Source organism: Puma concolor, chromosome F2, assembly GCF_028749965.1.
Source record: "Puma concolor isolate L17-30 chromosome F2, mPumCon1.1.hap2, whole genome shotgun sequence".
NCBI classification, from domain to species: domain Eukaryota; kingdom Metazoa; phylum Chordata; class Mammalia; order Carnivora; family Felidae; genus Puma; species Puma concolor.
Window position 1 is genome coordinate 20,838,972 of NC_141684.1, and position 27,971 is coordinate 20,866,942.

The window sequence follows — 27,971 nt, forward strand, 5'->3', positions numbered from 1 at the left end:
GGACTGTAGGGAAGCTGAGTTAATCCAGTATACAGAACTACTGTGGGCTGTCTGGTAAATAAACTGTAGGTGAAATGATCGGGACAGACAGAGAGACACCACTGAGCTGAGTTGGTAGACACATGGCTGACTTCCCTTGAACTGTATGGCTAACACGTGCTGAGGCAAGATTAACATTAGTAAACCCATTCATTTCTACGTCTTTTTGTTTGTTTCTACAATGAACTGAATGCTTATATCCACCCCCCTCCCAAGTTCATATTATTTTCAATACCAACCTTCAAGGTGATAGTATTAAGATGTGGAGTGTTTGGGAAGTGATTAGGTCATGAGAGTGGTCATGCTCTTTCTGTTCCAGCAGACGGAGGAGATAAGGCAGAAATTGGTGGCGAGAGTAGGGTACTACCATAACAAATACCCCAAAATGTGCAAGGGGCTTTGGAAGCGGGTAATGATGAGAGACTAGAAGAGTTTTGAGATTGCTGTGCATGGCATGACTGGTGTTTGTGCCCTGGTGTTTCGGGGAAGGCAGAAATTTGACAATGAAGCAGGTGAGGAAGGAAATGGGTATTTGGCTGAGGATATAACTAAGCAAAGTGTTGAAGGAGCGGCCTGGTTCCTCTTGTCTGCTTTTAGTGAAATGGGAGGAGACGTGAGGTAAGGATGGCATTGTTAATCCGAAGGGAAGTGAAACTTACAGGTATGGAATATTCTCAGCCTGTCCATACCATAAAGAATGGGAAGTCCTGTTTGAGAGAGAACTTTCGGGGTGTAGCCAAACGACTATCTGATAAGGAGATTAGTCAGCCTTCTAAACAGAAGCCAAAAGCTATGGTTCAAGACAATGGAAGAATGACCCCGTTCTTCTGAAGGTGATCCAGAGCTCACCAGAACAACTTCAAGGGAGGGGCTACCTATGCCTGCACTACCTTGGTGCACCTAGCCCTGCATAGGTATCCCCTCACATTTCAGGCACTGTTTCTCACACTCCAGTGCCAGGTTCTGGGGCCACCCAGGCACAGGTGTGGCTCTCATAGCTCCAGTGAGGCAGGGGCCATGGCAGCCATGCCTCTAGAGGGCACAGGCAGCAGATTTGGGCATCCCACACTCTGTCCACAGGCGTACATGGAGCTCTGGGGCCATGGGTACCTCCACCTAGGTTTGGAAGGATGGGGCTACTCAGAGCCACAGGCATGGCACTCAGGCAGAAAACATCTCCCAAACCCCAGAATGGTAGAGCCAGCCAGGGGAGCCACAGGCACAGGACAACAATCTGTGAGCGATATGGCTGGTCTGTCCCAGCAAGGCCGTGGGGAGAGGGCCTCCCAAAGCTGCTTGGCCTGGAGGGTTGAGCATAGAGCCAAAGATGATTCTGGAACCTTATCTTCAATGACCTCGAACCTTGGACTTACTAGGAATCTCTCATTCGTTTCGTCTTTTCTAGTTCTACTTCTTGGAATGGGAATGTCTGTTCTATGCCGTCCCACCATTGTATTTTGGAAGCACATAACTTGATTCTACAGCCTCATAGCTGGAGGGAATGTTGCATCAAGATGAATCATAACTGAAGTCTCACCCAACTCTGATTTAGATGATATTTAGATGAGACTTTAAACCTTAGACTTTAAGGTTGATGCTGGAAGGCTATTTTGGGGCTATTGAATGTATTTTGCATGTGAGAAGAACATGAATTCGGGGGGCCAGGGGTAGAATGCAATGGACTGAATGTTTATGTTCTTACCCAATAGTTATATGTTGAAATCCTAATTCCTAAGGCATTGGGAGGTGGGGCCTATGGGGGGTGAGTGGGTCATGAGGGTGAAGTCCTTATAAAAGAGACAGAGATTCCTCATCCTTTCTGCCATGCAAAAGAGGCTGTCCAGGCAGCAGGCTCCCCCCAGACACTAAACCTGCCAGTGCCTTGATCTTGGACTTCCAGTCTCCAGAACTGTGAGAAATCAATTCTATTGTTTATAAGCCACCCAATCTATGGTCCTTCTGTTACAGTGTCCAAACTGACTACCTGAGTTTTCAAGATTTTTTAAAATACATTTGTTAGAGTGTAGTTTTAGTTTCATATCAAAATTGAGCAGAAAGTACAGAGTTCTACTCATGCACTCCCAATATGTTATAACTTTTTATCTTTTTTCTCTTATTATTTTTTTAAATGTTGACACCTGACAAAATTATCATTTGAATAGATGGTAGTCATTCTGGGCTGGGATTCTTTGGGATTCTGGAAGGTAGAAATGATAATATTAGAGAAAGATGAGATAAGGCAGGATTTGGTCTCAACTTTGGCCTCATATGAGAGTCACCAGTCTTGATACCTGGGTCCCAACATCAGAGATTAATTGATCTGGAATGCAGAATTAAAAGGTATCCAGGTGATTCTAAGTATGTCAAGATTTTAGACCAAAGAGACAGAGCTATGTTCAACCAAACTGGGAAAAATTAGACATAGTTAAAGGGGTTTCTTTCATCCTGTCTGAAGTTATCTCTCAGCTTAGAGCCCAATGAGGTCAGTGTGTGTAAAAGCAGAAGGTAAGGTATGAGCCAGTCCCCTACCCTTGGGGCCATGGTCATTGGATCATGTCATTCCTGGTGCCCTGGCCCACAGCGTACCAAATGGAAACTGTTCTTTCAGCTCAAATAGCTGGTCCACTTTTACTTTCAATCTTCAAAGCTAATTTCTTTGAATAGAGTTTTGATTTTCCATTTCATTCTGAAAACTTTCTACCTGAATGAAGGGATGGCTTAGGTTTTAACAATTCTCTTTGGAGCCTTGCAGTTGAGAATCAACTATTTATTGCCTGACTATCTCACTGACATCTGCCTCCTTACAGTTTTCCATTTATAAATGGAGGCAGCTGCTAAAGAAAATGGAAAGAGGACAGTCCAAATGCCCCCTAAATCTCCATGTGTGTCTCAAGTCCTCTGGATTTCTAAAGCCTTTTATGAATAATCCCCAGAGGTTCCATTTAAAATGGACTCTTGTTTTACTGTTCTGAGAATTTTTATATATCCCCCCTGCCTTTTTCAAATCCAGATCTACCTGGTTTGGTTATACCCATTTAGCTATTGGCAGCATAGGAGTCACTGATCTGAGCCCCAACATTTTTTGGTTTCTCTGAAGTGGGGGCATGAGAGACTATTGGGATGTAAGTAGTAAGATTATGATTAAGTGGGATGTGGGCAGGACTTTCTTCTTGATGCTTTGTCAGCAATAATAGTCCACCCTTCACAGTAGAGTCAGCCAGCAAAAGCATGTGAGACCATGGGCTTGGGTCTTCCCATTTTGTAATGGAAATGCATTACATACCCGGACATGTGCAGGTACAAGTTCAGATTGCTGTTTCTGACATCCTCCAAGTCAGGGACAGGCACTGAGGAAGAAGGACAAGATCAAAGATGCCACATGCCCTCACAGCAGTTGTCTTCACTGACCCTTCTGTTGCCTCCAAGGACTCAGGGCACAGAGCCACCTCTGCGTCACCTGCAGGCATCCTCCCCTCCCCATCCAGATCACTGCATGCAAGCCAGGTCCAGGCCTTCAACTCAGAAGCCCAGGATCTTCCTGGTCTCAAGAAGCTAACCCTATCTGTCCCTGTACCTTTCCAACTCCCAGTTCCAGCCTCTCTCCTCTTTCCTTCACTGAGTCTCCACATCCCTAATAAAAGAAGACTGGGAAGGAGGAGTTAATTGCTTGTGGAAGCCTGAAAAATTCTATTTCCTGGTTTGAGGCCAAAGCTGCAAAAGAACTTCCAAGGCAAGGAAGTCCAGCCTCTGGCAGAATAGGAAAGTCTGTCTACATACTTGGGATAGGGAAGGAAAAAAGCTTCTCATTCACTTAAGGAGAACAAATAATATATCACATTATCCTGCCTCAAAACTAAACATTTCCCCAGGCCACCAGCCTATCTTGACCAATACAATCTAATGAGACCATCTAGAAGCAGCAACCTTTTTCACTCTTTAAAAAAAAACTTTTTAATGTTTATTCATTTTTGAGAGAGAGACAGAGAGACAGTAAGTGGTGGTGGGGGGGGGGGGGAGAGGGAGACATTGAATCTGTAGCAGGCTCCAGGCTCTGAGCTGTCAGCATAGAGCCCGAGACGGGCTCGAACTCACGAACCATGAGACCATGACCTAAGCCGAAGTCAGACGCCTAACTGACTGAGCCACCCAGGCGCCCCACCGTTTGCACTCTTAAAGCCCTTATATTTTGGATTATCTAATCAATTACTTTTGCATTATCTAGTCACACATATGTGAGTCTCATTTTCCTCATTGGGAATCAAAGCCCCTTAAGTGCCAAGAGCAGGGTGCTTGCTTCATTCTTCGACAACAATGATGATATCTCCTTACACCAGGCATCACGAAAGAAGGACCAGGCCTTTACGGCATTTCCAGAGCTGGTCGTGCTTCTCTGGAATTATTGCACCACCCAAAGGTAGGATATACCCTCTATTTACATCCCACCTATTCCTCCCTCCTGCAAAACAACGAGATGGAATTTCTTTTTGCTCTCATGAACAAAAATTTGGACCCAGTGTAATCTAACTTGAGAAAAAAAAAAGGGGGACAACTCTCATACCATTCATATCTGGAAAACCACATGGAAACAAATACACTTTCTTATAGCTTATCAGATGAGTCGGACAAGTGGCCCAGGCTTAAGATGACCTGAGAACATGACATGTGGAAACTTGTCTGTAAATTTGCTAAACCAAACTGCCTCTTTTTAGCCAGGGATCCTCTCCTTGTTAGGATTCCATAAATAGCACATCTTCCTCTCTATTTTTCTACCTCATCTATGAATAGAATCAAATTTTGTGTGTGCTGTGGAGTGGAAGATTATGAAACTTCCTGTCTTCCTTCAAATATCGTATTGTGGGTGAAGTTACGGTTTCAGTTGATGCTCGTTCAATAAAGTTGTATCTCAATCACTGCTTTAAGATCTGGGGCCTCTGCTATTCCCCCAAAGCTTCTATTACAATACAGCAACTGATACAATGGTGAAACTGTTGTGAAAAGAACATTCTCAAGCTAGCATTTCAATCGCTAAGCCGGTTCTAGAAGAAAATTCACCTGGCATAGCCAAGATTAGGCTCAGATCTTCAATTACTCTCCAACCACCTACTTCAATGTTCTGCGCAAAATAACAAGGGATTGCATCACTTTTACTAAATTTAGTATTGAGATGTAACTATTGCACCTGTAACCAACCAGGTATTTTTTTAGTTAGGGTAGTAGACAAGTCGTAATGCACAAAGTTGAACTACTTCTATAAAAGAAGTAATTTGCTCTTGAACACACCAAACTTTACTGCACTCACACACATTCCATATTATTGTACCTACACCCACAGCAAATCCAGTGCCGTCATGTGATTTATCAGTCAATTTAGAAAAGTTACAATGCGGGGCTCAGTTGGTGAAGCATCTGACTCTTGATTTTGCCTCAGGTCATGATTTCACAGGTTCTTGAGATCAAGTCCTGCATAGGTCTCTTCACTGACATAACGGAGCCTGCTTGGGATTCCCTCTCTTCCTCTCTCTCTGTCCCTTCCACTGCTGGGGCACATGCATTCTCTCTCTCTCTCTCTCTCTCTCTCAAAATAAATAAACTTAAAAAAAAATAAAAGTTACAACGCTTTAAGTCTGTCAGCAGAAGAGTTCTTCATCCCCTCTCCTTGACTGACTGGAGCAGGAAGGGATAGAAGACACAACTTAGGTGAGGGTCTCGAAAATACTAATATTGATGCATGCTTTCTCTGGATTCCATGTAGACTGATCCCTTTCACCAGCAAAGGAGACTCCCAACCTGGCCGCCCACCCCACTGCTACTGGCCCCCTCAGTCCCCAAACTCTGTTCTCTGGTGACACTCTATAGTCACCCTAGTTACCAATTTTTAGCTCCTTCATCTGGATTTCTTCCATGGCAACGTGCGGGCTGCGGGAATGGAGGACAATCCATGCTGTTTCTTGCCCCATCATACCACGGTGTCAGTCCCCTCCAGTGCTGACCCTGTCACAGCAGACACAAGCCTGAGGGCTACAGCCTGATAGACTCCAGCAGAGAAAGGACAGTCTCCCACCCCTCCAAAGCTCCTTCTTGGAGAGACCTGTCAAAGAAGTGCTGCAAGCTCTTTTTAATCTCAACTGGGATGGGACTAAATACATACATACATACATACATACATACATACATACATACATACATAAAGATATCTCTTTGTCTCTTCGTGCTAGTCTAATGTCACATTAGGAGTGATGTCCTTTGGGCCTTATCTACTTAGGGTCTGACATTTTTGTTCTTGACAGTGTGTGTCTGCGGGGGCTACGACTTCCTCTGGGGAAAGGGCTAACGGGTACAATGAGAAAAGAGTTAGCAAGTCATACAGGAAAGGCTTATGGATGTTTTCCACTAAAACCTCAGATACAGGCAGCCTCCTACTTAACATTCATCAAATCTTTTCCTGCGTTGACTTTATTTTCATACTACAATACTTGAGGTTTACAATAGCCTATGGGAGGTGGTGGGCTCTGTAGAAAAAGCAGTGTTAGGAGTCAGACAGACCAAGTTGTCTTTAACTAGCTTCGTGAATATAATAATCAATTAAGTCTTCCTCACTGCTGGTTTGTTCATTGTTACCTTGGATAATAACAAAATCTACCTCTTGAGGTTATAAAACTTCAGGGAAGTTATCGTAAGCACTGAGTATGTACACTCTGTAGAAACTTAATAAGCTTTTTAAAATTTTAAGCATTCACTTAAAATATGAAATTAGGCAATAATCTTAATTTTCAATTCAACCTGCCGTTCTAAAACTTCTGCTCTACATTGTCAGTTCTAATACATAGGTTGATTAAGCTATCAATGACTAAATTGTCATTGCCCAGGTATTGGCAAAGATGCAGGGAAACTGTCAGTCTCATATGTAGCTCATTGAAAAGCAGTCTGCCAGAAGGAAATAAAATCTCTAAATTATGTGCATTTTAACCAAACAGATATACTTCTAAAAGCTTATCCCAGGAAAATAATTGCATAAATATTGCAAATAATTGTGCAAAAATGCACGTATAAATACTTTTATCATAGCATTTACACAGCTAAATATTAGGACAAATGGGGGATTAGTTAAATAACTGTGAATTTACCCAGAGCATATGTATAGAAGAATGATGTAGTTTTATTTACTGACTTAAAAAAGATGACCACCACACAGTGTGTGTCTGTGCATGCACACATAAAAACACACATACATACCTGCATATGCATATGCAGGTACACAAACATTCATCACATATGTGATTCCATTCTACAAATATTTAAATAAATATGGAAGCATCTGGAAGGCTGAATCCTATCATCAGTGGTAGAAATAAGGTAGGATTATGGATGACTTAAAAAATATTTTTCTCTACCATTGAGCTTTTTATAGTGAGCATGTATCTTGTTTTAAATTTCTGAGGAGCAGAGATTCATGTGCAAATACTTCTCAGAAAGAACTTGGAAGGAAAAAGGAAGCAGGATAGAAAAGAGGAAGAAACCAAGCCAGAATGTCTAGCTTCAGCCTCATCCCATGGGGAGCTTTGGAGCATCTCCCTCATCCATCATCCAGATTACCCACCATCCTCTTCCTCTGACAGCACTTCTTTCTGGTGGTGCAGACGTCTTGCCTAGTGCTCTGACCTATTCCCAAGGAGCCAGATCCCATGGTTTGCATGCCCTTATCAGGACAGTTATTTTCTTTCCTCACAAACTACAGTGAGGGTACCTGATGCCCCAGTGGGTCATCTGGCTGCCAAACATATTTCTTCCTTCCCCTCATTATGTAGCAGCAGCCCCACTTCCCCAAAATGATCATGGTCAGTAGCCTGGCCTTTTATGGTGACTACTTGTTTTGACTACTGGTCTCCTGGCATAAAAATCCTAAGTGACCAATCGCAGCCATGGTGTTAAGTTTAGTAGGACTCTTGTGCCCCTGGTGGAAATAGACCTACGGAGCCTACAGTCGCTAGAGCAGAAGCAGATTGCCCTAGTGGGACATTGAGAATGACAGGGAATGAGATCATTCCTCTTTGTACCACATAGTATGGCTCCCTGTTTACAACTTATCAAACTCTTTCAATATGCATTGTTTTAAGATATATACCAGAACAATGGTGTTATCTCCAGGCTGGCAGCTCAGCTGCTGCTTCAAGGGTCTGTTCTGTCTTCTTCATCAGGTTAGCAGCAACTAGGTCACGAAATAGGTGGAAGGACCCGTGATCCCCTGGTTATGTATCCACACCTACTTTCCCATATAGTTGGTCCCTCAGTCCAAGGCTGGTCCCTTAGTCTGAAGCAGTATCAGTCATTCCTCAAGCTTCCCAGAGTATTGGAGTGGGGATACCCACCTGAGCCAGCCTGTGAACCATCAGCAACTAGCACTCATAGCAGCTGGAAGATAGGTACAATGACCCATAAAATAGATCTGGGCAAGAAACCAAGAAGTGCATCACTTCTATAATTAGAAAAAATAGCAATAGAGCTAAAAGAAAGATTTTATATTCAGCTACATTTTAAAAATACTATACTTTTAAAGTGTTTCAAAATGCAATAATGTTTATTGTCCCCATTTCTTAATTCGATCATTTCTTAGTAATTTATAGCTTCTAAATTCAATTGTTAATTCAATCATTTATTTTATAATTTATATCTTGATGGACTTACAGATACTTATTTTACGCTTTGGGTTATAATCCAAATAAATTATTTAATTATCTTTTTTTCCCCCTCAAATTGTTCTAGCTTAGGCCATTAGGAACTTTTCAGTTGGTTCTTGTGCCTCTTTTGGAACACCACCATAGATTTGGGTGCTTTAGGTTTTTTGAGTTAGCATATGCATTTTTTTCGACATATAATTCACATAACAAAATGTACAATTTTAAAATGTACACTTGAGTAGTTTTTAGTATATTCACTATATTGTCCAACCATCTCATCTAATTCCAGAACATTCCATTACCCCCACAATAAATCCCATATCTATTGACAAGGCAATATTCCCCTCTTTCCTCAGCCCCTGAAACCAGTAATCTATGGATTTGTCTATTCTGGACATTTAATATAAATAGAAGCAAACACAAAGTGACCTTCTGTGTCTAACTTCTTTTACTTAGCATTTTTTCTAGGTTCATCCATATTGTAGCATGTATCAGAACTTTGGTCCTTTTTTATTGCTCAATAGTATTCTGTTGTATGGATGTATCATATTTTGTTTATCTACTCAGCCTCTGGTGGACATTTATGTTATCTTTACTTATGAGCTAGTATGAAAAACATTGCTATGAACATTTTTGTGCAGGTTTTTGTTTGTGCATGTGTTTTAAATTCTCTTGGGTATATACCTAGGAGTGGAATTTCTGGGTCATCCAGGAATTCAATGTTTAATTTTTGAGGAACCACAATACAACTATAAATCCATTAAATAATCATCATTCAGCACTATTTGTCCACTTTCATGTATCATTTATAACCCTCTTGTCAAAGTAATTTGAGATGGTTTAAAGAAATGCACAACATGATATTATTTTAAAAAATTAATGTAGTAAAAAAGCACAGGATATGTAATATATGCATAAGTGGTTCTTAATCTTTTGGGACTATGGGTCCCTTTGAGAGGCAAATGGAAGCCATGGAGGTAGCTGAAGAGAATCTGATATTTAAGACAGGGAAGCCCTTTTATCTTGAACATGAGAGAAGATGGATTCAGCAAATGAGTGTTACATTTGATTTGGAAGTTTCCAGGAACCAGAGCTCCTCCTCCTATGGAAAGGAGATCCTAGTCTCCCTAGCTCCTTATTGCACAACTGTCACCCAACTATAGCTTTATGTTACAACTTAGTAGAGCAGAAAACAGACATATAACTGCATAATTTAAAACTGATCTGGGGCACCTGGGTGGCCCAGTCGGTTGAGCATCTGACCTCGGCTCAGGTCATGATCTCACGGCTCATGATCTCACGGGTTTGAACCCCGCGTTGGGCTCCGTGCTGGCAGCACAGAGCCTGAGCCTGCTTCGGATTCTGTGTCTCCCTCTCTCTCTGCCCCTCTCTGCTCACACACACACACTTTCTCTCAAAAATAAAAAAAAAATTAAAAAAAAAATTTAAAACTGATCCTAGGAATCTCACTCTTTTTTTTCTTCAATATATGAAGTTTATTATCAAATTGGTTTCCATACAACACCCAGTGCTCATCCCCATAGGTACCCTCCTCAATACCCATCACCCACCCTCCCCTCCCTCCCACTACCCATCAACCCTCAGTTTGTTCTCACTCTTAAAAGTTCATGGGCACAAACCAGTCTTAGAAACCTAAGATCAACTGGTACAATTCCCTGCCTAGTGTCGGCCTGCCTCCATATTGCAACAACTAGCTTACTGATAATGTTCCCTGAAACATCCCAGTTTAGTCTACCTGATCACCAGCCCCAGACAGGAGGAGGTTCTTCCTTTCCATGGTACCTGACTTAAGTCATTCACTGTTACTGAATTAACTGCTTCCCAGGAGAACTGATAGTTCCTTCCTAGTGTACTCGGGTACAATGATCCAGACAAGACAATCACAACTGTCAACAATTTCTTTTCCCATCAGGCTTACTTAGTGTTAAATTCCATTGCATTGAAACACTGACATCCAGTGGTTTGCTGAACCTGGTTTGCACCAGTGAATAAAAGCCAATTATGCACATCAATTTCCAACTCTACATTCAGTGACAGGATGTTGTTAGTTTGAAATGGACCATGGTAGAAGTAGTTACACAATGTGAATTGGCATTTCCCCAAAGAGCCAATTGATAAATCTTTACCAGCATACCACTGCTGACACCCCAGTCCTTACACACCAAATCTTACTCAATTATTCCTTTTACACAATGCTCCATCTAGCATTGTACCTAAGTATTTGACATACACACACCTCACAACTGTCTCCATTACACAGATAAGAAAAGTTATATTTAGAAACATTAAATGTCCAAAGTTCACAGAAAGTAGCATGTCTGAAACTCAAACTCAGGTCTTCTTGACCCCCAAATCTACACATATGTGTGCATGATTTATACAATAATGTTCTTAAAACCATTTACTATTTTGATATGAAAAACATTACACGTGTCTATATAAACTTGTGCATCTGTGTCTTACATCTAGGCTGAAACACAATAAAAAAATAAGTTAGAAGAGAATATTTCTTTTATGGTAGTTGTTAAACAAGGCAACTCTACTTATCTTGCAAATTAATTTGGGAAAAAATGTACCATAAATCCTTTTTTTGCGTGCTACCCCTCACCACCTGAGGGATTTGAAGGCTAATCCTAAATTATCTCATTTCATATGAATTTCTTCTTATCCCCTCCTCCCATTTATATCTCCCCTTTATACCACTGTTCTAGTCTCTTTTATTCAAGGATCATTTTCAGTGTTGGTTAGTGTCTCTTTCACTACCCCGTGAGCACCCAGATATCATCTTACTCCCTTTCAGTTCCCAGAATAGCACTGTACACAGAGTCATTTCTCAATAGATAGTTGTTGAAATGAAATGAATCATCTCAAGATGACCCAAAAGAGCTGATCCTTGTTTTTATTTATTTTATGACCATCCCTTTCACCTTGCCACAAGAACCACTCACTGCTTCCATATTCAACACTCACCTTTTTTCTAAAGTCATAATTCTCTGTAAGTTTTGGCATCAAATCACATATAGGGAAGAAGTACTATTGAAGACACTGGGCACCTTGTCTGCTTGCTCTAAAATGGGTCCAACCCAAGAATTTCTTTACTATTTCCCTGAAGAGAGTTACACAGTTTATACTCTCTCTGAACAATGACACAGCGTTGTCCAACACTCAGTAGAATTTGCATTATGGAAATATTTTACCTCATCTGTCTAAAATTATATATTGCTAACATGTGAGTCTATAAATCAGACAGTCTGAAAGAAGCATTCTACCTCTTAATGTATGTTTTAGTATATTCTAAGTCTAAGCAGTTGAGTCAAAGAAACTGTATTTGCCAGTAACCTTAGCCATCCATGTTTTTGTCTCTAAAGGTCCCCAAAGCATCAATCATTATATTCTACCACTGAGCCTCTTCATTTCCAAATCTATTGTATATTGCCATATTTTGTTTTCAGGCCCCCTAGGGTTGGAAGGTATAAGGTTCTCTACAAAAGTACTCAGTATATCATTAATCTGAATGTCTTGATACTTGTCATAAAGAACAAAATTGTTTTCTTTTCAATTTCAGCCTGTTAATCTTACCTAGAAGCCTTTGTACCAACCCACCTCATTTTTTCTCCCATCTCAAACTTCATAGGGACTTATGCTGTTGTTAGAACTTTATACTTTGTAGCCTTTACTCATAAATCATCTACTTAGGCCCATAATCATTTAATTTTCCTCTTCAGTTAACTCTCTCTAGGTAGTATAAATCAGATTATTACATTATGTATTTGCATAATTTTCCCAAAGCACATCAAAGAATTTCATGATCCCATGAACCATTCTCACAGCTCTAGATAGAAGATATGAGGGAAAATAGGTATGTTTAGCCATGGAGGAAACTGAGCTGTGGAACATTTCAGTAAATTTGAACCTGGTGTTAAATATGATCCTATTTAAGCCAGAATGACTAAATTTTATAATATCAGGCTACTGGACATGTTTCTATGGACAGCCAGATATGCTTTTGTCCATTCTGTTACTCTTGAGACTACAGACTTCCCACATTATTTCACAGAGCAGCCCCAAAACACCATTCGCTCTGGTTTCCTTAGAAACAACTTGCCACAAGCCTCTGGTGAGCGATTCCATGATGCTTATTTGCTAGTATTGATCCTGGCCATTCTGGCCTTTTTACCCCACATCCGATTCTAGATCAGGGTGAATAATACTCCACATCTAGAGACATGCAATCGAGAGAAATGGTTAAGAGCACTGGCTTTGCTCATGAATTTGAAACTCAATTCCAATACTTGAAGATGTTCTTTCAAGCTCCTATCTTGCTGTTTCCTCACCTGCAAAATGGAAGTTAGTAATGGTCCTCACAGGAGTTCTGTGAAGCTGGAATGACAGAATGCATATCGAGTCCCTGGCACTGGGTCTAGCCCAGTACTTGCTGAGGAACATTGGCTATAATTATAATTATTATTATTTTTTATCACCAGCACTGCCTTAGCTAAACTGCTAATCTGCCAGCAGTTACTGCACCAGGCAAACCCTACTGGTTCCCTGGGTCTACGTAACCAGTTTTGTGTATTTTTCTTCCCCCTTCCCTTCTTCCTATCCATAACTCACTTCCTCCCTTAATTAGCTCCAGAGGAAAAGACTTCAGCATCCAGATTTCCTCACCTCTAACCTAAAAATCTAGTTCTCCAGAACAAGGGCTAGGTATCTAACAGAGTAATCCAGGGATTTAAAAAAGAAAGAATCCTTTTTGAGAAGGAAAACATGGCTTTGGATGAAATCCGGCTATCATAGCCTATGAACTTCCCTTAGGGCTTCTTTAAAAGAAACTATTTTTGCCCTGCTGTTCAAAGAGACACCTGGGATCGTTTCAGCAAATTAGCAATGATGACTTTCTACTTTTTTTTTTTTTTTTAATCTCTTTGCCCCTCACTAAAATCTTGTCCTTGGGGGCCAATGACAAGACATCATAAAAAATACTTTATGGTATAGACAAGTTAATTCTAAGTGCTTATTCAGTGTAGTCCTGTAATTTTTGTGAAATAGGTGGAACCACATCAAGCTCTCACATTTACATTACTGAGTTACTCAAATTAAATTCACCATTATAACCTGATGTAAAGTATGAAGTTGTCACTCAAAGAGACAAAAAACTAAAACAAACAAGCACACAAAGACTTACAGTTTAACTCTAAGTGGGTTAGCAGCTTAATCAGGGCAGTTGAGACAGGGAAAGCAAAGGGACCCCAGCAGAGAGAAAGCTGTTTTTTTTTCCCTCTGCTCCCTTTCCTGCTTCTACTCTAGCTAGGACCCGCATCCTCGCCCTACACACGCCTTAATGTATGTCTTCCTTATAAGGGACAAGGAGTTAATGATTTCTCTGGAGTCTTCCAGCACAGTAGATAACATCTCAGGAATGACTAGGCAAGGCCATCATGTGCATATTCCAGATCACTGGTGCTCGCTAAACATCTTGGTGCCAAAACTCTCTGGCTCCAGGGAACGAATGACTTATCATGGACACCTGCACCTCGTCCTTGTTCTCACCCGTTCCTGGATGCCTGAAAGGTGACGTACAGCACAACTGTCAATAAAATCCCCATATCCCAAGCAAAGATGAGACTCGTGCTCCTCTCCCTTCTGAGTCTCCTAGACACTCTGCATGTGACCTCTCTCTATATGCCTTCAGTAAACTCTGCTTCCACTTCCTGGTGGCTTGCATTTGATTTCCATCCTACATGAAGCCAAGGACCCTCTTGGCTGCTCCTGTGGGTCCCCTCTGAGTCCTCAGATGCAGCCTGTCTGAATCACAGTAGTAGTCATAAAAATGAAATAACAATATGCATTAGCAACTATCATGCAAGACACAGTGCAAGATGCTCCACGTGCATTTTCTTATTTCATCCCTGTCTGAAATGCTCCTGCAGGCATGATTCAGAAAACAATGTTATTCTCAGTCTCCATTGAGTGGCACTCAAGGCACCTTTCAGAGATCAATAATCCCTGTCCAGAGACTGTCCTCACTCTCAGATGCCAAAGTTAACTAGTTAAATGTCAAATTAAAGGGGGCATGAGAGGAGCCCCTGGGTGGCTCAGTCTGTTTAGCATCTGACTCTTGGTTTCAGCTCACGTCATGATCTTGTGGTTTTGTGAGTCCATGCTCTTTGTCGGGCTCTATGCTGACAGCATGGATCCTGCTTGGGATCCTCTCTCTCCCTCTCTCTGCCCCCCCCCCCCCCCACATTCTCACTGTCTCTGTCTCTCCCTCAAAATAAATAAATAAACTTTAAAAAAGGGGGGGGGAGGAACAAGAGAATCAAATATTGTCTAATTTCTTGTATCTTTAGCCAATAGAAGATCAAAACTTCCCTTAATGACTCAGGTTTTAACTCCAAAATCCATCATGAAGAGAAAATACTGGCTTCTCTTAAGTCTTCTAGCTCAAAATCTTCACTAAAATTCCAGTTGACTATAATTTATTTATTTATTTATTTATTTTTTTAAATTTTTTTTTCAACGTTTATTTATTTTTGGGACAGAGAGAGAGCATGAACGGGCGAGGGGCAGAGAGAGAGGGAGACACAGAATCGGAAACAGGCTCCAGGCTCTGAGCCATCAGCCCAGAGCCCGACGCGGGGCTCGAACTCACAGACCGTGAGATCGTGACCTGGTTGAAGTCGGACGCTTAACCGACTGCGCCACGCAGGCGCCCCGTATAATTTAAATGTTGGTTTCCACCTCCTGTTTCTAGTTAAACATCAATACAATCAATATAGAGATGAAAATATCTGGATGCTGAGTCAGGGGTTAATTTAAAAGTAAAAACCCATGAGAAGAATGACCATTTATTGGATAAAAGTGTGGGCTATAATAGCAGTTCACAACCGGGGGCAATGTTACTCCCCGGGGAACATCTGACAATGTCTGGAGACATGTTTGGTTGTCACAAGTCAAGAGCAGGGGGGACTGCTGGCATCTAGTGGGTAGAGAACAGTGATGCAGCTAAATATGCTCCTGTAGGATGCACAGGACAACCTCAAAGAATTCTCCAGCCGATGTTGTCATTCCTAGTCTAGAAAAATGTGAAGTTCCTTCTCAGTTATATTCCAATTCTCTAAAACTCCTCCAAAGAGATGGTTATACACCTCTCCTCTGTGTTCAACCAAGTCTGTATTCTCACTCTTTTTTCCTGGTTAAGGCAACGATTACTACAGATCAAATGAAAAAATGGGGAGGTGGGTGAGGATCAGTCATTTTTCAACTTCATTCCTTCTGGGCCAATGTGAAGTGTCCAGCAGGGAAAGTTAAGGGTTGGAATTAGGTAGATTTTGAAGAGATACGGGGAGAACACAGGACTGGCCCTAGAGAAAATGGTCAACTTTGTGTCCCTGTCCCTTACATCTGACCCAATTCCTTTTATCCGTCTGCTTCTTCCTCCTGGCATCTCACACTGTCATTTTCCCTGCAGGGTGTTCCCCTTGCAGAGGCTACCTGATATAAATCTTTTTGATGCTCTCTCACTCAAAGAAACCAACCCACTATTGAATGATGCTTACCTAGAATGCATTTCATGAGAAAGGAAGGCAAGAACTAAGACGGGGCAGGTTTTTGCACCAAACCTGAAGCTAAGTGCTTATGTGCACTATCACAAAAAACTGAGGCAGGTCCTCTCAGTCTCATTCTGTGGTGACACATCTGCAGCACCATACAACTAAGTAACTGACCTAAGATTGTATGGTTAGCAAGTGGTGAATGTGAATTCAAACCCAGGTTTTTCTGTTCCCAAGGCCATGCCCTTTTTACCACGTAGCTCCCCAGGTCACATTTTTACTTTCTATTAACTGGTGCATTCATCCATAAATCCCTGAAGGGTTCATTGTATTGGTAGTAATTACAGACATGTAACCATTTTGGCTTGACACATCTTCCAGTGGGCAGGTCCATCAATGCCCATTAATCAGGTCAAGTAGGCATGACATTCTACCACCTATGCAGAGTATCATACCTAGAAGGACTTTGAAATATAATTCAAGCAGACAGGTCTTCCTAAGACCAACTGCCATTCAATACCATTTATGATAATGTATTGTAATCATAAGCTAAAGCATGACTTGCTTTAATAAATCCAGCTCATAAATGGGACATCAGCTCCCTACCCATCTTGTTTGACTCTGAATCAGGTCACTCCTCTCTCCTTCGACTTTATAAATATAATGAGTCATATCTCTATAAATTATTTCCTTATAGGGCATCAAGGACAAGAGTAGCTTTCTGTGCTCAAGTGGTAATACCCAGAAGGCACAGGGGCGTCTAAAAAGCTCCATCTTATCCCATGGGTTCTTAATTCATTAATGGATTTTAAGAGGTCCAGGTTTATAAAATTTCATATAAGTATGCATTTTCTTCATATAATTGATGAAAACTTTCTTCAAATACTCAAAGATAACGATTGTTCCTGAATTTAGAAATCATATTCTCTCCTATCCTACAGAGCTTATCCCATAGTTTCTGCTGCTACTCCAGTGCCCCGAATTGCAGTATAAAGGATTTAATTCCTTAATACTAGCCCGGGATACTTGCATGAGGACAGAGAGCATCCTTGTATCTACCCTCTCTATCACTACATGCCCAAAGTTCTGGGGATCCCATGATCTTTATCAAGAAGCCATCCATGAGTGCAGGAAGTGTATTGGCATATTAATAATTGATGTTTTAAGTTGAAGGTGATAGAGTGAATGTGACCTCCTTTGACTTGTTTTTGGAATCTCTGTGGGAATTCAGTAGAAGTAAAATTCAAAACTTCCCGTGTACAGTAGCCACCATGCTTTCTGGTAGTTATTTCCCCACAAAATAGTCATTTTCCCATCCTTAAAATATAAGTATCTTAAAATTGAAATAAACTTTCAACATCTAACCCCCTATCCAGATCAGGAATTTGATCTTGCAATATCCTTTGCTGAAAGAGTCATCCCACCTATATATGGGTTCTCTCAATGATATGGTTTTGACTTGGCTTTTAAGGCAGCCTCTTCCATTATTTTAAAGAGAGTCAGAAGTGTGCAGACCTTTATTCTGTTGAGTTACAATCTGAACCAACATAACATTTATTTGATTTCTTTTATTTAATCAAATATTGAGTATCTACTTTGTGGCCAGTACTACGCCAGGCCTGGGGGATACAATGCAATTGTGGCAGACACTATTCATAATCTCCTTGAGATTAACATCTAGCTGATGACTGCTCTAGAAGTGAGCCAGAGTGATACCTTCCCCTACAGGACAGTCCAACATTTGAGATGGTGATCAGGTTCTCTCCAGTTGTGTCTTTTTTCTAGGCTATATACCTTCATTTCAAGTGTCTTACAGATACCTTCATTATCCCAGTCAGCCTCTTCTATGTTTCTCAGTGGTCATCTGAACAATGGGTTGCCTAGAATGAAATGAAATACTCAAGTCTGGTGAGTCTCAGAGTCTGAGATTTTTGTGAAGACAAAAATCAAGTCTGATGATTTATTGCACAGAGCCTAAATTATGTATTTCATAAAACTTCTCTCAGATGATACTGATGATTTAGCAAATTTCTGATCAGCAAAGAGAACAGTGGAACCCATGGAGAATGCCAAGGTGACTCTCCAAAGATTCAGCTAGCCAAAGCAGAGCTCATTATGCTTACCCACCAGTACTGCTGTTCTTGCATGACAGCAATGAGGCTCCACCACTGCAGTCATGCCACCACTTCTGAGCTAAGCTAGGTGTAGGCACCCACGTCAGCTCCGGACTCTAAATCCAGTCACACTCTCTGCCTAGCACTACTTTCTTCACTCCCTTCAATCCCTACTTTCTTTACTCCCCCAGTAAAATTCTTGAGCAAAAAAATGTCAGTCTGTTTCCTAGGGAATCTGACCAAAGACAGAAAACCCATTGGGGTCCAGATTTAAATAAGTCCAATTCAATGAAGTTTTAGAGCTGAAATGGTTCTTTAGAGTTGTCCCACCCTCCACAAGTGGCCCAGCTCTGAAATGGCCACATTGCCCAACTGTTGCTGTGGGTGAATGTGCCTTGGGTGTGGAATCTCTCTTCGGCTGTTAACAAGTCCCAACAGCTCAAAGGATTGAGTATCTAAGCCTTGTGGGTGATGGTCCACAGTATCCATTACAGTCCCAGAGTGACCATCTAGAGCAGTGTTCCATCTATCTGCATTGCATACATAAACTCTGTGTGTGTGTGTGTGTGTGTGTGTGTGTGTGTGTGTGTGTATTTAATCATGAGATTTCATGGCTAATTTGTTATTGGCAACAGAGCTTAGATACTGCCCTGCCTAATAAACCTACCTCATAGCGTTGCTAGAAGAATATCTGAAAATAAATGTGAATCACCTCATATGAAAGGAGCCTTATCCACCTCTTTCAATGTTTGCACTTCTCTGTTTTCTGCATGATAACAAGATTTTCAAGAATGGACTCTATTTATAGTGTTACCTCCCCATTCCTTCATGGTTCTCAATGTGTGTTCCCTAGGCCAGCATCATCAGCATTATCTGAGAACTTTCCAGAAATGTAAATTCTGAGACCCATCCTGGACCAACTAAATTAGAAACTCTGGGCATAATGCCCAGCAATCTGTGTTTTAACAACCTGCCTAGGTGATTCGCATTCATGTTAAACTTGGTAAGCACTGCTCTAACTCTAATTTCCTAGACAATATTCTTGCCATCCAAGACAAAGATGTGGGCTCATCTGACTGTTCCTCTTGCTTCTAGTCCCCCATACTCGTTTTTATATTCCTCTATTCTACCCATTTTCTTATTATATTCTATGATCTGTAGAAGTGTGTCTTTTCTCATCACTATGCCCTCATCTAGGGCAGGTATCAGCTATGTTATTTTTGCATATCCAGTGCTTTGCATTGTTCTTACACATAATGAATACTCAACAAATTCATTCCATTAATAAATATGCAGCACATACTGTTTGCCATGGACTTTTCTAGGTATCTCAAAAAACTCGTATTTAACCAGAAAAGATACAACCTCAAAAACAAATGCAATAAAGTGATGCAGATGCTATAGCAAAATATTAGTAATGATATCCCTTGTGTCTGGCACTCTCCTAAATCGTTTGCATGTGTTAATTCACTTAGTCTTCACAGTAATCCCATGAAGTATGATTCTAGGAAAAGAACAGGATTCATCCTAAGGAAAATTTACTCTTTCATTTAGCTATAATTTTTAACAAGGTCTTGGTTATACAGGAAAAGACCATAGCCCAATCTGGGATACAAAGGATAAAGCAAAGATAGCTAAAGTGAAAGATGATAAGTAGAAGGTTGTCTTCCTTGGAGGTTGGTGTTTTGATAACTGATTTTCTTCTTGTCTCCCATGCATGAACTGGGGAGACAGAATAAATGGATATATGATAATGTCTTAAAAATCAATAAAATCTTAGCCTAAAGAGTAACTCTCTCAGGGTAAAGTTTTAGACACTGGGAGTAGGGGTGGAGATATTGGGGTAAGGAGTCTTCAAATCATAGTGCCTATGATGATCAGCCTGCTTTACCTTTAAGGTTATCTTCCTGTCATTTCTCAAAACTATGGAAAACATTTTTGTCATGTGATACTTCAAGCAGAAAATTAAGAAAGATTGTTTTATAATCTGAAAGAGTTGTTGAAAAGTAGGATTTTAATACTATTCATCCACAGAAGAATTTCTTGGATTCCCTATCTTGAACTTATTTCTCGGCAGATTCATGACTGGTGTTTGAATTATTCACCACTATTTACATTGAGCAATTAATTCTCCCCAGTGTGATCTGACCATCTCTGAAAAGCTATATTATCAGGCAAAGAAAAAAATCCATAATATCGGGCAGCTGAAATGATTTTGTAATTAGCATGACATGGTTTTCTATAATGTCACATTAACTCTGAACATGAGAAAAGACAGGGAGTAAATTGAGCTCAAGGTGTTAAGTAGCCCCCTTTCTAGCACATGTAAAGGAAACCATGCCATATCCATCATGTTTCACACATCCCAATGCCTACTGTCATCAGAAAAACAAGGCTAGGAATCTGAATGATAGAAATCCCAGGAAAACAAAACAGGCAGTGTGGTATAGACTGTATAGACTGTAGTAATGGCCCATTCTTCACCTCCCCCTCTATCCACAGGTGATTTAGTAGTTGTACCCATGAAAGAAACATAATACATTTCCTTGCCCTCTGATTTTCGGTTTGGCCACATGGCTTGCTCTGGTCAACAGAATGAAGCAGTGGTGACAGTCATGTTCAGTTTTGAGTCTAGGCAATCAGAGGCCTTGTTTGGTTGTGCCTGCTCTCTTGACCTCTGCCGTCTCCACGAGAAAAGTTTACTCCACCTGTAGGTCCCTGCAGGAGGATGAAAGACTCATGGATCAGAGCCACAGCAGCAGCTCCTTCTAGGTTGAGCCGAATCCCTAGCCTCTGTGGTCACAGCATGAGAAATAAATGTTTACTGTGGAAAGCCAGGGACGTTTTATGCTACTATGCAGCAATACTGTGGCCATGGTTGACTGATACCAGGGGGCATCTATTCTTTGTTTCAAGATGACTTCAAATGCAAACTTGAAAGTTAGCAAATAATGATAACTGAGTTTCACCTTGAAATGTACTAAAAATAGGATAACCAGAAACAAGGAAACCAGAAACAAAGACTAAGAAAAATAAATGGCTCCTTGAACTGGCTTTCATTTTAAAGATGATAACAGAGAAGAATCCAGTCTTTCAGTGAAACTCAGGGACTGCCGCTTGACACTTTTAATTAAAAAGACATTAAAAAATTAACACAGAACTCTTCCCACTTTGCTCCAGGGCAGCTCATGAAAGATTGCCTCTTCGCTATCAGAATGCATAATATCTATGTCCAGACCCATCTGCTTCCCCTTCTACAGGAAAGATTGTGAATGTCAGTGCCTCCAGTGAGAAACTGTCCTGTCGAGGCTTAATTTCCTCGGCACTGATAACATAAAAGCAATCTGGCAGAATAAATTAGTGGATGATTCCAAAGCACACATTTTTGATCTTCTGCCATATTCCTGACAGAAATCATAATAGTCAAACTATTTTTCACTACCAAGAATGGAAAGACCTATCTGAAAAGGCGCAATCCTGTTTTATCTTCTTAAAAAAAATACCTTGCAAAAAACACCTTGTTATGCTGGGAGGCATAACTTCTTGGACAGTGCTTCTAAAACACTAATCTACATACAAATCACAGAGAGAGCATGTTTAAAGTGGATTTGGATGCAGTAGGGAGGGAGTGAGCTCCAAGATGCTGAATTCTAAAAAGCTCCTGTATGCGGCTGATGCTGCTGGTCCAGATACCTCGAGGGGATCATTCTTTATCTATGAGCAATCTTTGCAAGTTGAAGTTATCCTGAACTTCAGGACTGATTTTCAGTACCAGGAGAGAATTTGGTGCAGTGGAAAGAACAGAGTTCAGGGCCAATCTAGTTGGTTAAGTAGCAAGATTTAAATCTCGCCTATCTACTCAACTTGCTGCGTATTTTTAGACACTCTCAGCATGCACTTCTTTGCCAAAAAAATGAAAATAAGCACTGTGGGAAAGGAGTTAACCTAGAGAAAATCTTGTTAAATGGTCATCCGTCAATAAAGTGAGTTCCTTTCTTTTAACACAGTAAAATCTCAACCATAATCTCAGTTTCCCTAATAAACTGATCTATGTTGTATATTTGGAGGGGAGTTTATGCATGCATGTTCTGTTTGTTTATTTATCTTGTGACAAAATGCTTCAATCATGAGGAGACATGGAAACAACACGTTCTGAGATGTCGAGATGGTTAAATGCTATTTATCTGATAAAATTTCATCAAAGGCACACTCTTCACTAAAACTGTGATAAGTGCTTTGAAGTATATAAAGACAAGATTTCACACCCTAAAGGAAGCTAAAATCTAGAAAGGATCAGAATTGCATTTTGTATGGATGGTGTTATCTTCTTCTTGAATCTGTTTAAGACTTCCCTGTATTCTGGGACTGAATACATTTCATTAGTATTGTCCTTGTGCTTTTAAGAGATATTGGGTTTTGTAAAATAAAAAAAAAAATCCCTTTTCAAGAAAGGACTTTTAGAAGCTGTGTACATGCCTTTCCAGCCGGTTTCTTCCGAAGTCAAGCAACATTAAACATTAAGTCACTGAAATGATTAGGACAAAACAAAGGCACCTGACATCACTACACAATTCTTAATGTATATTTTTAGATGGGAGGAAATTGTTGAAGTGATGGATTCTTAGAAATAACTTTAGTTGCTGATTAATCCTTTAATATCACTAACCCTCATAACCCTCATTAAGAACATCTACTTTACATAATTTAGGAGGAACGTAATAGTTGCTCAATAAATGACAACAATTACTTATTCCTTGATCCCTTTTTCTTAGGCTTTTCATATAAGATACCAGGTATCTCAAGGCAATACAAGCTAGACAAATTGGTCCATGGGGTTTTGCCTTGTAATCTCCCATGTAAAACACAAAGATGAATGTGTAGCTTCACGTTATACGGCCATTTGTATTAAATTCAATCATTACTCTAGTTTGTCAGCACACTTTCTTTGTGGACCCCTATTACTTCCTCCCAGAGCTCTTATACAAAGCATCTTATAATCTTCTCCCCTGGAACTGGAAAGCCCCCACCTACATTCTGTCCCCAGCCCTAACTAACAGAGTTTATCACCTGTGCCAGCAGCTGCTAGAACTGGTGATAAGCCCAACAGGGCCCTTCACTAATAACAAAGCCTGAAGCTATGGAAAATCACATAGTTGGAAAGCTTCTCAGGAAATGAATTGCAGAGCTGTGAAACTGAGAGCCAGGGGTGGGATTTGTTTGTTTGTTTGTTTGTTTCCAACTATGAATGCCAATCCTAGGTTTCTCTAAGTTGGCAGAGTTTGTAATTCAGTTGTAAACACTCCTATTATATATCTATGGAGTTGTAACTGGGTTATAGCAATGGACAGCCAACTCATGCACCACCTTCTAATATTAGAAGTCAAAGAGAATGTAGAAAGTAGAGAATTTTTATGTTTTTGCAAGACTTGCTTTCCTTAGTTTGAGATTCCTAGTGTAATCAATTGCCTCCATTTATTAAGCACCTACTGTGTTCTAGGTACATAGTTTATCTTATTTGACTATAATAACTTTATGAAGTATCTAAAGTTTTATCATGCCAATTTGCAGATGAGAAAACTGAGATTCAGAGGAGTTAAGTATGATTTTGCCTGGATCAGAAAACTGTGAATTGGTAGAGCTGGGATTCACAGTCTCTGTGACTTTAGTACAGCTCCAGCACACAAAATTGTTTTTATAATATTACACCAATGTATTAAGAAAGTGTCTCCTTTTCCTCTGGAAAGTGAACTTGAGAATTGATGAAATAGGGAAAATCAAATAAATGACAACCTCTAATTGCCACTGTAGTTTCTCACCCCCAAATCTTTTATAAAAGTTGTACATGAAACATTTGGCTGATTTGAGTTTCCCGTACCATCCATGGGCCCCTATCCAATCTTTAGGGAAAACGGTGAGCTAATGAGCAGTCAAATGTCAAGAGACTTGAGGTCAAGTTAGAGGATTGGAGAGAGAGATCTTCAGGCAGCCTAGGAAGACGGGACAACTGAGAAATGGAAGGCTTGAGCACGTCTATGTATTCATGGAAGAAATTTCTACATGAAGAATTTGTTTTACTTGAAAAAAAAAAAATCCCTCCCTTAGCCAGATCTGCTTTGCTGGGAGAATATTTTCTTAAATCTCTTCAGGGCAAGATTGGGAAAAGAATGTGCTGAGGTGGTAGCCAAAAGAGGGAGTGATAAGGAGAAAGAATGTGGTAGATGAGAGGAAAGACAGGAATCTGGGGAGGGAGCTTGAAGAAGAAAAATGTTGGATGGGGAATGTGCCGGATGAAATGCAGTGTGCTTCCTGAGGTGACCGAAGCTCATGATCTCTAGGATTTTCAGTAGAGGCTGCCAAAAGTACTCGAACTAATGAAGAGGTGGATTCCTTGTCATGATTGATGGCGCTGGACAAGAGAACATCCGACTCCGGGCTACATCCAGAATATGTTAGCTAATCTCCGGCACCACAAGAGAAAAGGACTCAGACTACACCAGGCGGTGGGGAGAATTAGAGCTTTTGATTCCCCTGAAATTGACAGCATTTAAACCTCTCAGAAGCCTCATGCCTTAGAGTCTTGATAACGTGGCTCTGCCCTCATCCTATAGCTCCTCTCAGATGACAAAATAAATGCGCTGAGGCAAGATTCACTTTAGAATCATTGCACATCCTCTGGTGTTTAGTAGATGTAATGCTTGATACATTTTTATATTAGTAATTAATAAATTGATTTCCAATATATTTGGAATCCACATGAAACTTAAAGCTTTATGTCCTTGAACAATTTATGTAACCTCTCTGAGTCTTAATTTCTCTAAATGTGAAGCTGAGATAATAATACCCACTTTATAGGTCCAGTGTAAAGATTAAAAGGAGTACTCTTTGCATGTAGGTGTGTATATATATGAAATATAATATTCACATAAAGCATTTGGCACAGTGCCTGGAGTGTGGAAAGTGCACGAGTCATGGGTGTTAGCCGGTGTGTTTAAGTTATGAATACTTTTTTTCAGCTCTTGACTTTGATCTGAAGTACAATCCCATAGATTGGAAAGCAAGAGCTGTCATTACATTCCTGCCAGTCCGCAAGGCTGGCTTTCTCTCTTTTTCCTCTACCTCCTCATTCCTATACCCAAGTTTGATACCACTCAGAATTAACATGAGTGCCACATGGGGTCCCTTCACAACTTCTGTGACTACTTCTCCCCATCTTCACACACACAGACCCCAGCATTTATGCGTTTTTGAGAAAATTGAGTCTTTGAGGGTCACAGGGAAGAGTCACCCTGCAGACTGTGTAGCACTCTTACCATCACACTAGCCCCACCCCCCTCTCTCCCTTTTGCTATTTTCCCCTCCCTGAAAAGTGGCAAGAAAATCTGTTCCCTTAAGCAGTACGGAACAGTGAAACTCAAATTTACGCCCACTCGGTCCAGCCTTTCATTCTGAGTGCTTTTCCCAACAAATGTAGTTGTTTTCCCCTAGGGAATTCTCATGAATAAAAAGTCTCTGTTCTGATATGTTATCACTAATATAATAAGGAACTCCCAATGGTGAGTTTCACTAAGCCTATAATAAGTTTACCAGGGCAGCTACTGAGTCTTTTCCTTCTTTAGGGTTCTTCACAAGTAGATTAATGTGTTTGTGCAGAAGGGAGCCTGAGATGCTCTATTTTCCAGCTTGTCTCATAATATAAGATCTTGCATTTATAATAGGGGTTTTCCTAAATGATCTCAGATAGAAGGAGTTAGAATTACCAAAGCTCAGAAAGCTTCAGATACCTAATTAGCAGCTGAGCAAAGATAAGAAATTGGGTCTCCAGACCCCTAGTTCTATGTTCCTCTCACAGCATATTACATTATACCCAATGCTCTAGCTCAACTAAATAAACCTCTGTAGACATCTGATTAGAGACCAGGAAGTGCCCTCCTTCCTGATCAAGGCTGACCTCAAAGTTCTAACACATTTATTTCTATTTTAGTTCTTAAAAGAAGAAGAAGAAGAAGAAGAAGAAGAAGAAGAAGAAGAAGAAGGAGACATGCTTTTCTTTTAAAATGATGCAGTGTTTGGAAACACCCCCAAGAAGGTTCTTTCCTTTTTTCAAAAATAAATCTCAAGGTCTGGTTTTGTTTGTTTGTTTGCTTGTTTTTGGTGAGGTTGCTCTTCAAAAGGACCCGATGCACTTGGGTTGTGCAGCCATCTGCCACTACATGCTCAAGTATTGTGGTTAAAAAACTCTGGTCACCCTGCCTTTGATATAGAAGAACCACACAGGGTTGAGTCATATGCTGTGGAGAGAACACAGCTAATTATGGGATGTGCTGGGCCCAGAGAATATGTTAACTGCTACATAATTACAACTGCAATCCAAGGGGACAGAGTCATGGAAATCCAGTTAATATAAAGAAGTCAACATAAAAATACTCAATTCTAAGCCACAAACTACTGAAATATATTTCCATTCTTGAACTTCTATTCACATGAACTTCCCAACTGAAGATCTGGTTTGTCATCAGGGATGTCCATGAGCCTGGAGCCCTCTTTGCAATTAAATATAACATTGCTTTAACAATTCTGGGTTGTGATGGTTTGAAAGAAGATGAGAGTCCCGGAGACACAAGACCTTGATTCTAGCTTCAGCTCTCCAATTAAAAAGGCAAGAGACCTTGTACAAGTCACTTAATTTGGGGAGGGGGGAGGTTGTGGGTAGATTGCTTGAGAGAGCCTCTAAAGTTTCCCTTCACAACAAATAGAAATAGTCCATTTCAAAGGAGTTATTGAGCACCAAGTTCATGCCATGCAAGTATTTAGAATTCAAAGATGAATAAAACATAGCCAAAAAGCTAATTTCACAAGGTTATTACACTTTTCTGAATGTTCTATAATTCAGTAAGATCATGACAGTAATAGAAACCTTACCTTTGGGAATTTTCTTTATTCTCTGAAAAAATTTCAACTCAAATTCTGATCAAGCAAAGTAACTTCTCATGACCAGTAGATTGAGAAGCTGAATGGTGGGGAAGTAGAAATAAAACTTTCACTGGAAATATTTCATGGCCACATTCGATGATGTCTAGGTTGTGTTCTACAACATTCCATCTGTAGGACTTAACAGGCTGAAACCAGAAAAGAAAGCAGAGGAACATAAAAGGACCCCAGCACAACAGTTGTGTAGTATACAGGTGTATGCGTGTGCATGTCTGCATACGTGCGAATATGCAGCCTTGTCTCTCAGGGTATGACACAGTGGTGGTTCTTAACCTGGGATCTGAATTAGGACCATTTAAGGTGCCCATGTCATACCATAAATTTGTCATTCAGTGGATGTGCACTTTACCCATTTTGATCCTTGGACACCCCTGCCAGGTTTATCTACAAAAGAAATATGGGAAGATTATGGCCTTGAATTTTGAAAAGTGTCTCTGGTTTGTGTTTATTAATTTGCATATGGACACTGTTTTGTAGGACACTGGGAGAACCCATGGTCGGAATCAGGGATTAAAGTTGTATTCCCTACTATGTTGATTAATTAATTGGCTGGAGGACTTTGGCAAGTGACTTAATATTTC

General features: G+C 40.5%; 1 long non-coding RNA gene across 6 annotated transcripts in view; it reads right to left on the minus strand.

Moving 5' to 3' along the window:
• LOC147571878 (uncharacterized) overlaps positions 1 to 27,971 on the minus strand; it is a 256,853-nt gene that overhangs the window by 82,367 nt on the left and 146,515 nt on the right. For 5 of the 6 annotated variants that reach the window (XR_015247017.1, XR_015247020.1, XR_015247022.1 and 2 more), the window contains exon 5: positions 27,322 to 27,518. The exons of the other annotated variant lie outside the window; for it this stretch is intronic. This is a non-coding gene — a long non-coding RNA (uncharacterized LOC147571878). The remainder of the gene's footprint in view (positions 1 to 27,321; positions 27,519 to 27,971) is intronic. 6 annotated transcript variants of the gene reach the window in all.